Source organism: Simochromis diagramma, unplaced genomic scaffold (genome assembly GCF_900408965.1).
Source record: "Simochromis diagramma unplaced genomic scaffold, fSimDia1.1 OVJJ01000753.1, whole genome shotgun sequence".
Taxonomy (NCBI): Eukaryota; Metazoa; Chordata; class Actinopteri; order Cichliformes; family Cichlidae; genus Simochromis; species Simochromis diagramma.
The window spans coordinates 23,407,491-23,418,580 of NW_024387523.1; the positions used below are offsets into that span (position 1 = coordinate 23,407,491).

General features: G+C 39.2%; 1 protein-coding gene across 2 annotated transcripts in view; it reads left to right on the top strand.

Annotated features, from left to right (window-relative positions):
• fndc5b (fibronectin type III domain containing 5b) overlaps window positions 1–10,664 on the top strand; it is a 40,245-nt gene extending 29,581 nt beyond the window's left edge. For both annotated transcript variants that reach the window (XM_040021032.1, XM_040021031.1), the window contains exon 6: window positions 1,839–10,664. The gene's annotated coding sequence lies outside the window, so the exon portion shown is untranslated. The remainder of the gene's footprint in view (window positions 1–1,838) is intronic.
• Window positions 10,665–11,090: the final 426 nt, after the last annotated feature.

Here is an 11,090-nt window from a genome sequence, read left to right on the forward strand (position 1 = left end):
GATTCTAAAAGTAATCAATTACTTGAAAAGTAACTATTGCGTTACTTTAGAAAAAAATGTAACCCTCTGGGGTGCAGGGTGTAATTGGCCATTTTTAACTACTTTTGATTTTCCCTCCACATTTCACCTTTAAAAACTATTTACTTTGCCTTGCTTGGTATCATTCTTTTCAGCACAACCTCATGTGTCTGAATTTACAGTCATGTTTTCATTTTGACATACTGTATTAACACAATTGTTCTAAAATCAGACAAAAAAACATAAAATCCGAGTAGAAAAAGTTATATGTTCTATTGTAACAACAACAAACATGTTTATTGAATCATATTTCATAACTTTAAATGCAAATATAAATTGTCAATTTTAAAAATCATGTGGATAAGTTTTGCAAACAACAAAGTTATTTGCAGCTATTTACCTTTTACCCCTTTTTTAAATAACCATTTCAAACTATTTACATAACAATCAGCTGTTCTGCATTAAATAAGATGCCACACAAATTATTTGTGCCACTCCAAAAAAATCATTTTCTCTGTCCACTATAAAGGAGAACATCACAGCCTGATACTTGCAGGCCTGACAGCAGCAGGTGTATCACGCCTCTTGTTTTCATTCAGCAGTCGAGTCATTGTTGTGACACACAACGCAAAACTATCCACAACACTACACACTAACTACACAAGACAACACATTAACTACACACTACAAACACGCTAAATGTTACAAATCTGTTTTTCTGCTTTCTTTCTCTCTCTCTCTCTCCTAAAACTTCCACCTCTTCCTAAACAACCAAATGTCATGTTGCCATATCATCTTTTGATTGGTCAACATGGTGCCAATCAGGAACCATGCCCGTTCCACCAACACGAATGGGCTGTTTTTTGTTTTGTTTTGTTTCTTGTTTTTTTGCTCATAAGCAGAGAGTGCTTGTTAGCACTGTCCTTAGACAGTAAATGTGACGAAATTATTGAGGAAAAAACGCTGCGTATATATTGTTTATCATGACTCTGGTTTATCAGCACAATTTAAAAACTGTCTGTTGTTGCTTTGTCTTTAAGTGGTCATATGATTGGCTTACCACGACTACTTTATTCTTCCTCAGCGAAACAGCAGCACTCATGCGATTGTTTTGCCCCTTTAGCTCCAGGTGTTGTGCCAAAAAGTGATTACCGTCCGCGGGAGCGCGCGCAGCTGCTTAAAGCTGTAGTGCCCAGATTACTTATGTAGACAGCTACTTAAGATGCGGTAAAGATGAACACAGCTTCAGCCGTCTGATTGTTGGAAAATAGTAACGCGACCGCACCGCATTTTCTTGTTAGTAACGGTAACAGCGTTGTAACAATAGAAATAGTAATTGGTTCGATTACTCGTTACTGATAAAATTAATGCCGTTATTAACACCGTTACTTGTTATTATTGTTATTCCCATCACTGTCAATCACTAAGAAGCAAGGCTGCTTTATGAAGCCATCGACACGCTTTTGCTGTGGTCTGACTGAGAGACAAGGCCATACTGGACTTTTATCAGTTGGCGACTTGTCAGTAAAAAACACAGGCTTACTCTAAACTCATACCCTGCTTTTTTTGTGCTTATGGGGACAGTTATTTAAAAAAAACAAAATCGTGCTCTATTCAGCAAAATCCAAAACTAGTGATTAAGACCATAAACTCATCAACTAATTGGTGACTTGGGTCATATTGCAAGGGAGCAAAAAGCAAATTTTGAGTGCAATTATCCACACAAGAAAGTACATTTTGAAAATGGCACAAAACAAACATCATCCAGACTAATCTTCAGCCTTTTGGTGTTTTAAGTAAAATGACTCTGTTTCTTTCAGATCCTGAGACCAACGGAAAGCCATTCTCAGAAAATATACTCAAGAACAGATAATCCATTACAGAAACTCTTCTTGACACAATGGAGAGCTCTGCAGCTACAACAGGCACAAATGTGAACTTGCAAAATGAAAAGCTGCAAAACAGTGAAAGAGGAAACACCAGATGATAAAACTCCTTTCACTTTTGTAGCAACCCAAAAATGGATCGCGGCTGATGCAGACACGAGATATTAAATGGCTGTCGGTCAAGCTCTTCTTGACGAGAACTGCTTAACCCGTATGTTCCAGTTACTCCACATCGGTGGCATCCAATCCCAGGAGTGGATCATTAAACATGAATGTCAGCTTCAGGTTTGTATCATCGGTCAGAGATGGCAGAAGTGCAGACTGCCACACACGAATAGCTGGTCCAGGAACCAGTCGGCACACAACAAAACAAGCTAAAAACTTTCTCTTTTTCTATGTCTGTCCATCTGCATCACCTCCTTTCTGTCTTTATAACAGCCCTCTGTGTAGCAGCTCATCTCTCTCCCTGTCTCTCTGTGTCAATGTCTCAATGATAAGCACATTGCTGTTTGGTGCTTCTCCTGTCGTGATTGTTTTAGCCCTTACAATCCCAGTCCTGATTATGGAATGATTATATTGTTGGGTCGGAAGTATTAAAAAACGCACAGTTATTTGTTTTTAAGGTTAGATTTAGGAGTTTTCCTTCTCGCTTAAAGGGACTCTTAAGTCCAGCTTGTTAATTCGGGGATAAAAGATCAGGACAACGTGAAAAACCATGCATGTGCACAGTTGCAGCCAATTTGTTACCAGTTAGCCAGCTATAATTGTCTGTGCATCGGGAGGAAAAAGACTGGCGTAGCTGGAAATAACAGATCTCGGTTCGTATTGAGGGTTACTGCTCATTAATGCATATGCAGCACCATATGTCATCTGCAATCTGCAGCGGGATGTGAAGGGAATATGGATGAAGATATGTAGGGCTTGTTCCTAATGAAATGTATACAAAGGGTAAAATGTTTGCCCGAGTTTCTTGTAGACCAATAAGGGAAGCTGAGAAGTAGAAACCTTGAGATGTTGTCCAGTCACAGTCAGACCTGTTTTTATGCCCACCGGTAGCTATGAGTTGGAGTGGGTTCAGCACAGCTAAACAAGCGTATTGTCCAGGAATTGTCCAGGAAACAATTTGTTGATTGTGAAGACTTTGAGAGAACAATTTCATGAAAAGAAAACTTCAGTAACTTATTTAAGTTAGGGTGAGGGCTTTGGTTGGGGTCATCAGCAATGACAACTCAGCCCACACAGGGTTTACAAACAGAGTGGCAGAACCTTTTGACTCCACATGAACAAACTGGCTTGTTGATTGGTTAGGTGTTTGTGTGCAATTTAGGTTTTCGTATGACTTTAATATGCTAATCTGCTCGCCTGCTTTCCTGTAGTCTGGGCAATGGTTATGCCTACCCCTGAAGTAGCCCACCTATTATTCCCACACTCCACCTCTCCAGTCCAGGACTATAAAAAACCGTCCTGCCACTTTTGTCACAGTACGTAACAAACTAAGTGATATGAGGCTTTGTCCTGTAGATTTAATCACCCAAACTTTGATTGACTGACGATAACTGAAAACCTGGATAGTGATATAATCTATGTGCTACTAAGTGTATTTTTCAGTTGTAATAACTAAAAATACAACTTAAACATGTGTCATTATCTTTAATACTCTTGACAGTTGAACAGTTCAAATTCATATTCATGTCTAATGTAACAACCAAACTAATCAGTTTTATGTGGCCCAACGACGGAAGGATTAAGTTTTTGTATTGATCCGATACCAATTAATACATAACAGGTATTACCAATACTAATACTGCTACTCTTGACCTATGAAGGCAGCTTATGTAGGGCAGAGCAGTGTGTCAGGATTTATGAGATGAATCGTTAATTTGCAAATTTTAAACACTAAATCATCATAATTTTTACTTTCCGTAATAATTAGTTAACACAACGAAACACAACCTTCAGCTTTTCATGTATTTTCAAAATGAATTTTTTGGAGATCTGGAGTGTAAATGTGCCTGTCTCTAAAGCACCATGGGTCAACTTCTGCTGTTAAAATGGGCTATAGGATATGAATAAAATAGACATGACAGTCAACACAAAAAAAGGGAAGACACTTTTCATAGTGTGTGTTTAAAGTATTTTTTTTTTATTTCCCAAAAAAGTTATTTAACACACTTCAGTGGGCTCCATATTGAACATAGACGACGGAATCAAAGTGTTGATCGTATCACACTAGTATCGATCCTAACAATAAGTGGGTGGATCCAACCGCCTCGACTCAAGATTCCAGCAGGGCATTTTATGCAGGAAGGAGTTAATTAACAAGTAAAAAAAAAATCATTAAAAAAAGACCAAAATCAACAATCAATTAGTCCTGCTACAAAGTATATAAAAGTATGTAAGCCTTTTATAATTAGCTTTGGGGAGGGTGTGGCTCAGGAGGTAGAGCGGGTCATCTACCAATCAGAAGGTTGGTGGTTTATTCCTGTGTCTGTGTGTTGAAGTAACATTGGGCAAGATGCAGCCATCGTGTGCGTGAATGTTAGATGAAGGCACTTGTCTAAGACTTGTCTAACAAGATCTAGAAAAAAAGAGTCACTGGGTGAATGAGGCTTGCGGTTACAACCGATGTCAGAGTTAAAAGAGCGCTATTTAATAGCAGTCCCCAACCTTTTTTGCGCAGGGTATGAATAACCCTATTCATAACACACGGGAAAAGACCCAGGGAAACCGAATTAATGATAAAAACGATAAAAAATATCGATAAAAACTGATAAAAACCCTGAAAACAATCAATTTCACACCTGAGCCTCAACTCTTGTGGCCCGTTACGAAATGCCTCACAGACCATTACCGGTCCGTGGCCCAGGGGTTGGGGACCACTGCTATATAAGTACCAGTCCATTTACCACCAGTGTGTACTTAACAGCAGCTGAAAGTAGTCCCCAAAATATATAATCTGCTAATTCCTGATTAGGCAACATTTGTGGGTAAAAAAATCATAATTGCCCAGATGTTCCATGTTTAAAAACAGAAAGTAGATGTGTTTATGGCAGTTCTAAAGGTTTATGTCTTCAGTCGGAGCAGATGGATGAAAAGTGAGCGCTGCGGGCAGATTAGTGAACAGATTGTTGGTTTTAGTCTTTTCTCGGGATTTGCAGACAAAAACATATATATGTAAAATAAGAAGAAGCTAATTCTCAAAAGCAAAAACAAATGGAGATTATATTTGAAGTCAAGGGAAATCATAATTTGCTACCTAAGCTTTTAAGCAGATGTGGATACAATATTAATAAATGAGAAATCCAGTGTACATTTTTATAGTGTTACTACTCCAAGGGATACAGAAGAAGGAGCGAAACACATCATCTGGCTAAAGATAAAGGCTTCTTTTTATTTTAAAGTTTCCTGTTGAATTATATTGTATTATCTGCACAAATATATTGGACAGCAGCCCCTTTACACCGATGCTCTCTAGTTGAGTTCCCTCAAAAAGTTAGACAGAAAAATGCTGCGAAGCTGAACTCAGCAGAGTTGCATCCTTATTAGAGATAATGAGTGAATGTCTGAATGCCTCGCTGGTTGAGATGGGTGCTAAAAAGGAGCACGTATACGCACATATACGATTTAAATACTGCCGCGTGCTGAGAGAGAGCAGGGCTTTGCGTTCTCATCAAAATCAATTCTGCCAAGGCCTCACCCTGCCATCCATTTTTCACCCTCTCCCTACTTTATCAGCCTTTCTTTTTTCTTCCTCTGTCCCCAGCCACCTTTATCCACCTGCATTCTCCCCCATTTATGACTTCACCCTCACTTTCAATCCCTCTGTCACAATACTCTTTTCCTCATATATCACATCACCCTTCCTTGTTTCTACCCTTCACCAGTCTCGTCCTCCCTCTTCTTTCCTCTCCCCTGATTCTCATTATATCCACTTTCAGGCTCCCGTTAGCTGCCTTCTCCCTCTCGGCATCAGCTCTGCTCTCTCTCATTCATTCGGCCCCGGCCCACTGCCTATCCCTCGCTTGCTCTTCTGCCCATTTATCACCTTTTTGTCTCAGACTGGCTGAGATGGACACTTTACCTGGTAAACAAGTGAAAAAAATAGACTAAAGGGAGGAGGAAAATGAGAGATTCAGTGAAGGAGAACTCTTGAGGAAAGGGAAAAATAAGATAAGTAGAGGAATTTTTCACTGATAAGCACATTTAAGTATAGCTTAAGAAGCACTTTTTACACAGTTTGGGGCTTTTCTAAAACAAACAAACAAAAAAATCTGAAAGCAAAAGCGTAAAAACTTGTATTTACTCTAATAACTGTTAGCATGTCTGGTTAACTAGCTAACTAGACAGTCCTATTCTAAACCAGCATTGTGTTTATGCAGCATTTCTGACATTGTGGATGCTAGCATTTCATAGTTGCTAATTAGCTAGCCTGCACTCTTTATTGGATTTGGGTGAACAGCACCAGCCACTAAACGTACCAAGCACATTGGTTAGTCTTTATCCTTAAAGCCTTTTTGTCTTTTGATGTGAGAATGGTTTGAATGTAATAGTAAGGCCTTTAATATTTCTTTATTAATACTATATAACTTGTAGTATATACCAGACCAGTCCTCTGAAAACCACAAGTCTTTAGGCATGATAACAGTATAGGCATATAGCCAGTGTTGCCAACTCCTCAGTAAGGAAAATTGCTATTGGTGGTCCTAAAAGTTGCTAGAAGTTGCTAGAAGTCGCTAAATGACATCATCGCCTAATTGCATAATTGGTCATGCTCATGTAATTGTAACTGAGCCATAGGAGAGAGAAATAACATCGTGGAAGAGACATAAAATTAGTAAAAAAACAAACAAACATCCTAAATACATTTAGAATATATTTAGAACTACAAATTAAATTTCTTTTAGCAATTATTGTTTTTTTAATGTCCCAATTCCAACCCTCCTCCTTTATCCAGGCTTGGGACCAGTCAAAAGTGACTCTGGCAGAGTTACTTCTTTTGTGTGTGTGTGTGTGTGTGTGTTTTTAAGTAGTTTTAAACCTTGTGATCCACAAAAAGTAACAGTTAAAGAAGAACTGACTGCATTACAGTCATGGCGAGAGCAGCGGCTTCGCTCAAGTGCGATTCATTTGCAGTTTGGACGTGTAGGGGTGAACATGTCCTGCTCTGACACCAGATGGGGGTGACTCCTGTATGAGGACTACCTGCTGCCAAAGGCACGGTGCCCACGGCAGCACCCGCTGCTTGTTGAGAGTAAGATCGATACGTGCTTTCACGTCAAAAAATCGTCATAAGTCTTCCTAATAACAGCAGCAAAAGTTGCCAGATTTGTTGCTAGTTGCTTTTTAGAAAAAATGTTGCTAATGGGGTCTGAAAACTCACTAAATATAGCGACAAAGTCACTAAGTTGGTAATACTATAGCCTTCAAGGCAAGGTTTTAATTGGAGCTAACTTTAGCTTCATTAGCTTGATAGCTATAGCACATGTTGTATGCTAGCATTCGCTGTTTTTCAGGAGCCAAACTCAGCAGCCACTGGTTAGAATCCAGTGAACTGGTCACTCTTGAATGAGAAACTGTTTTCATCTAAATTTGCAGAATGGTTCAAAAGAATTAACAATAATATCAAATGGTTGTACAGGGAAGACAAGTGTAGCTCAACAGAGGAAAGGTTTATTGAATGGACATTGGAAAGGTGTTCCAAATGAAAGAAGGAAAAATCCACAAAAGTAATTTAACAGCAGCTATAAAATCTCGTCTTTGCTGATCTTTGGTGTTTAATTTATATGCCTGTGATACTGAGGCATTAGGCTTTACACTTTTGATCACAGAAAGCATTGAAACATTGGTTACTCTTTAATGTGGGATGAAGATTAAAAAAAATCAACAAATTCGTTCACATATCAGTTTCTTAAACCATATTGATGTAAAACAAGCGTGTCTACAGAGCAGAGGGATTTAAGAAATCACTTCGAATGAATAATAATTTAGTAGAGTATAGGGACAAACTGTCTGACATTAAAGAAACGAAATTAAGTGGCACAAAGGCAAACATTCAAAGAGAAGACTGGTGATTTTGGGGAGCATATGATACTTGAGGCGATGACAGAAGTAGGGCACCATGACCAGCACTGTAGAGCACAGCAGAATTAAAGAACAAGCATGTCAAACAAAATAGACTCCAGGGAAGTGAATGTCAGGCTTTTTCAAAGAGCAGTGTAGCTGGTCTTTTAGAAACTTGTGTTAGACTTGCTGTTGTTGCTCCGTCTGCACATGTGGACAAAGAGGAAAGCAGAGAAACGTTTCAGTCAGCAAATCTGGAAGTATTTTTAAAAAGCCCTCTTGTTTCCCATTTGACATCTTTTTTAAAAGGTCTGCTAAAACTGCGAAAAAGAGGACAGGAAGGATATTCCTGTTGTGCTGGTGGTAACCTGACCATGCTTGTAGACCTCTCTATTATTCTAATATTTTCTCTAAGACATTCTGTGGAAAGATTGATTCTGCTGAAGTAAAACATTGTTTGTCCGTGTACATGCCGTCATGTGAACGGAGGAATCTGCGCTTTGTGTTAACATCTTTCGCAGAAGTTATTTACCTGCTCTTTAATTGTTTCTTGTTTAAACTGATTGGTGGTAATCAAAATGATTTTGTGAGCGTTTAGCTGAGATTCTGATGTCATACATGTCTATATCTAAATGACAGACCTAGTGGCACAGCCTGTGAAACCAGATGTTCTCCCTCTGACCCTGGTATCAGGGGCACTAGGGTTCAACAGGTTAAGCTAAACTAATGATTGGTTTTAGAACTGAAGAAGTCCAGTCACCTTGTTTTCAAGATCCCAAGACAGTGTTGGGCCATATTCCAGTCAGCACACTGCTTTCTATGTTGAACAAACCAGGCCAATGCAGGTGAATCCTCTCTAAAGACATCAATAATTAAGTTGGTGCCCACTGATGTGCTTTTCATTTGATTCACCCTCTCCTAAGCAAGGCAGTATGTGCACCGAGATAAGATCAGGCTTTGTAAAAACCAGCTGGTGCAGACAGCCCCAGATCACTGCACATATCCCCAATTTTACTTGAAAAATAGTGCTACAGCTCTGGTAGAAGTAATTAAGTACCAGTGAGGTTTGTAGGTGAGCTTAAACATGAGAGCATCATCTTGTCTACAGACTAGACCCCAAGGAAACAGAGTATAAAATGTGGACATACTGTAATGTCACGCATTGATTTGCAAAGTCCCTTCTTCTACTGAGCATTTTCATTGCAGTATTGGTGTTTTGAAACCAGCTATGGTGAGAAAGAAGCAGGTCTGACTGTGAAACTGCATGCTCATTGGCCAGCTTATTGTTGACAAGTTATTAGCCAATGAACATACTCTGAAACAAGATTTATAAAAATGACCTTGTTTTTGTTCATTATGGCCCAAAATGAGTAACCACAAGCACAGCAGAAAACATGTCCAGAGGTCAAGCTCGATGGGACCAGGAGTCTTTTTTGGTGTCCCCCCCCGATGGCCATTAAACAAAGCAGATAATTAAGGCATGTCGTATTGGCTTTACTTTTCAGACCTGGGAAGCTACGCCCATCTTTTATACTGTTTGACAAAATAGCAAAACTGACAAAAACTATTATAACGCAAATTAAACAAATCTAAATCTGCTCTTCTTTTTAACATCGCTTTTTTATTTCACTTGTAATACGTTCCTCTTTGTGATCATTGAGAAAAAAACTGAAACTTTTAACAATACTTGATTCTAACATTAGATTAATTTGACATAATGACATTTTTTCTTCCATTTACGAGCAGCTATTACTGCAAATGAAACCATAAATTAATTGACAACATAAATACAGGAAACTTTCTTTTTTTTTTTTTTGCTTAAATTGTGGCCATGATGTCCAAAAATACGATGAAATCCTTTTTTTATTTTGAATGCACAGATCCAAATTGATATTAGTTTTGACTCATGAAGAAATAAAGAATTAAGCTATTTGAAAGTACTGACTGTTTGATATTCATGTCACGTACGTGACGTGGGAACTTTCCCCTAATCAGGGTGCACAGGGGTAAACACTAAACGTAATCTGAGTGTGATAAAAGTACAAATATACTTAGTGACTGTGCAGCTACTGAAGCTGAAGTGGTCATTTTCATAGCGGTCGAATCCAAGCACACATGGACGCACACTCACTCATCCACCACGTCTATTCTCCAACTGGCTGCAGTCCAAACTGACACATGGGGAGAGAAGCAGCAGAAGGTAGGCCTGTCCCAAACAGCTCAGTCTCTGTCTATCTGAGGCTGCAGGAAGCCACTGAACAGCTGCTCAAGGTGAACGTCCAATGAGGCATGTGCAAATATGAAGCTCGAGACTGGGAGAGAGACCTAAAGACAGAGACCGAGTGAGGCACACACACAGAGGGGAGGATGAGTCAGAGAATCAGAGGGAATAGGCTCATGAGTGACAGACACAGAGGGGCAGGAAAGATCATTATACCCGATAGGGTTCGCTGAATCGAACCTCCAATTTCAGTCACGGCGACATGTTTGAATCTTAACAGGGGTGTCTTTTGTTTGCGGCGCGACAAGAGTCTCAATTTGGATTTGAATGTGTCATCATGGACAGAAACTGCTCTAGCGAAATTGTAAAAAAACAAAAAAACAAACAAACATTTGCACCACAGAAAATCTGACGACTTATCACATTGGCCAAACAGCATCCGATCCACTCACCAGTTCTTTTTGTGTCCATAGGTGTCCTGAAAGCAGCTATACTTGCAGCAGAGGACTTTTAAGTGCTCATTCACACTCGCAGCCTCTCTCCTTTGTACGTCATAAACCCAGATATAACTATGTAATTTAAGTCATTGTGACATGATGAATATCTGTGAGCTTCTCAGTAACCCCGGCCTTAAATCCAACTCTTGTTCATCTTCAAACCGAAGCCTATGGCTAAAAAAGAGCCAATTCCCACTTGTTTGCCTGTACTGTAGACTGGATGACTGAATACTGAGAACCTTGAATAAGGCCCTACATAGTGTAGAGAAGAATAGGGCCGTTTACTTATGGCATATATTGTTCATTATGTCAAAGCAAATAACCAAGAAGCATGGATTTACAGCAGAATAATGTGAGTCTGTGTTTTATGTACACCACGTCTGTTGAACCATTTTGATGTTAATGGGA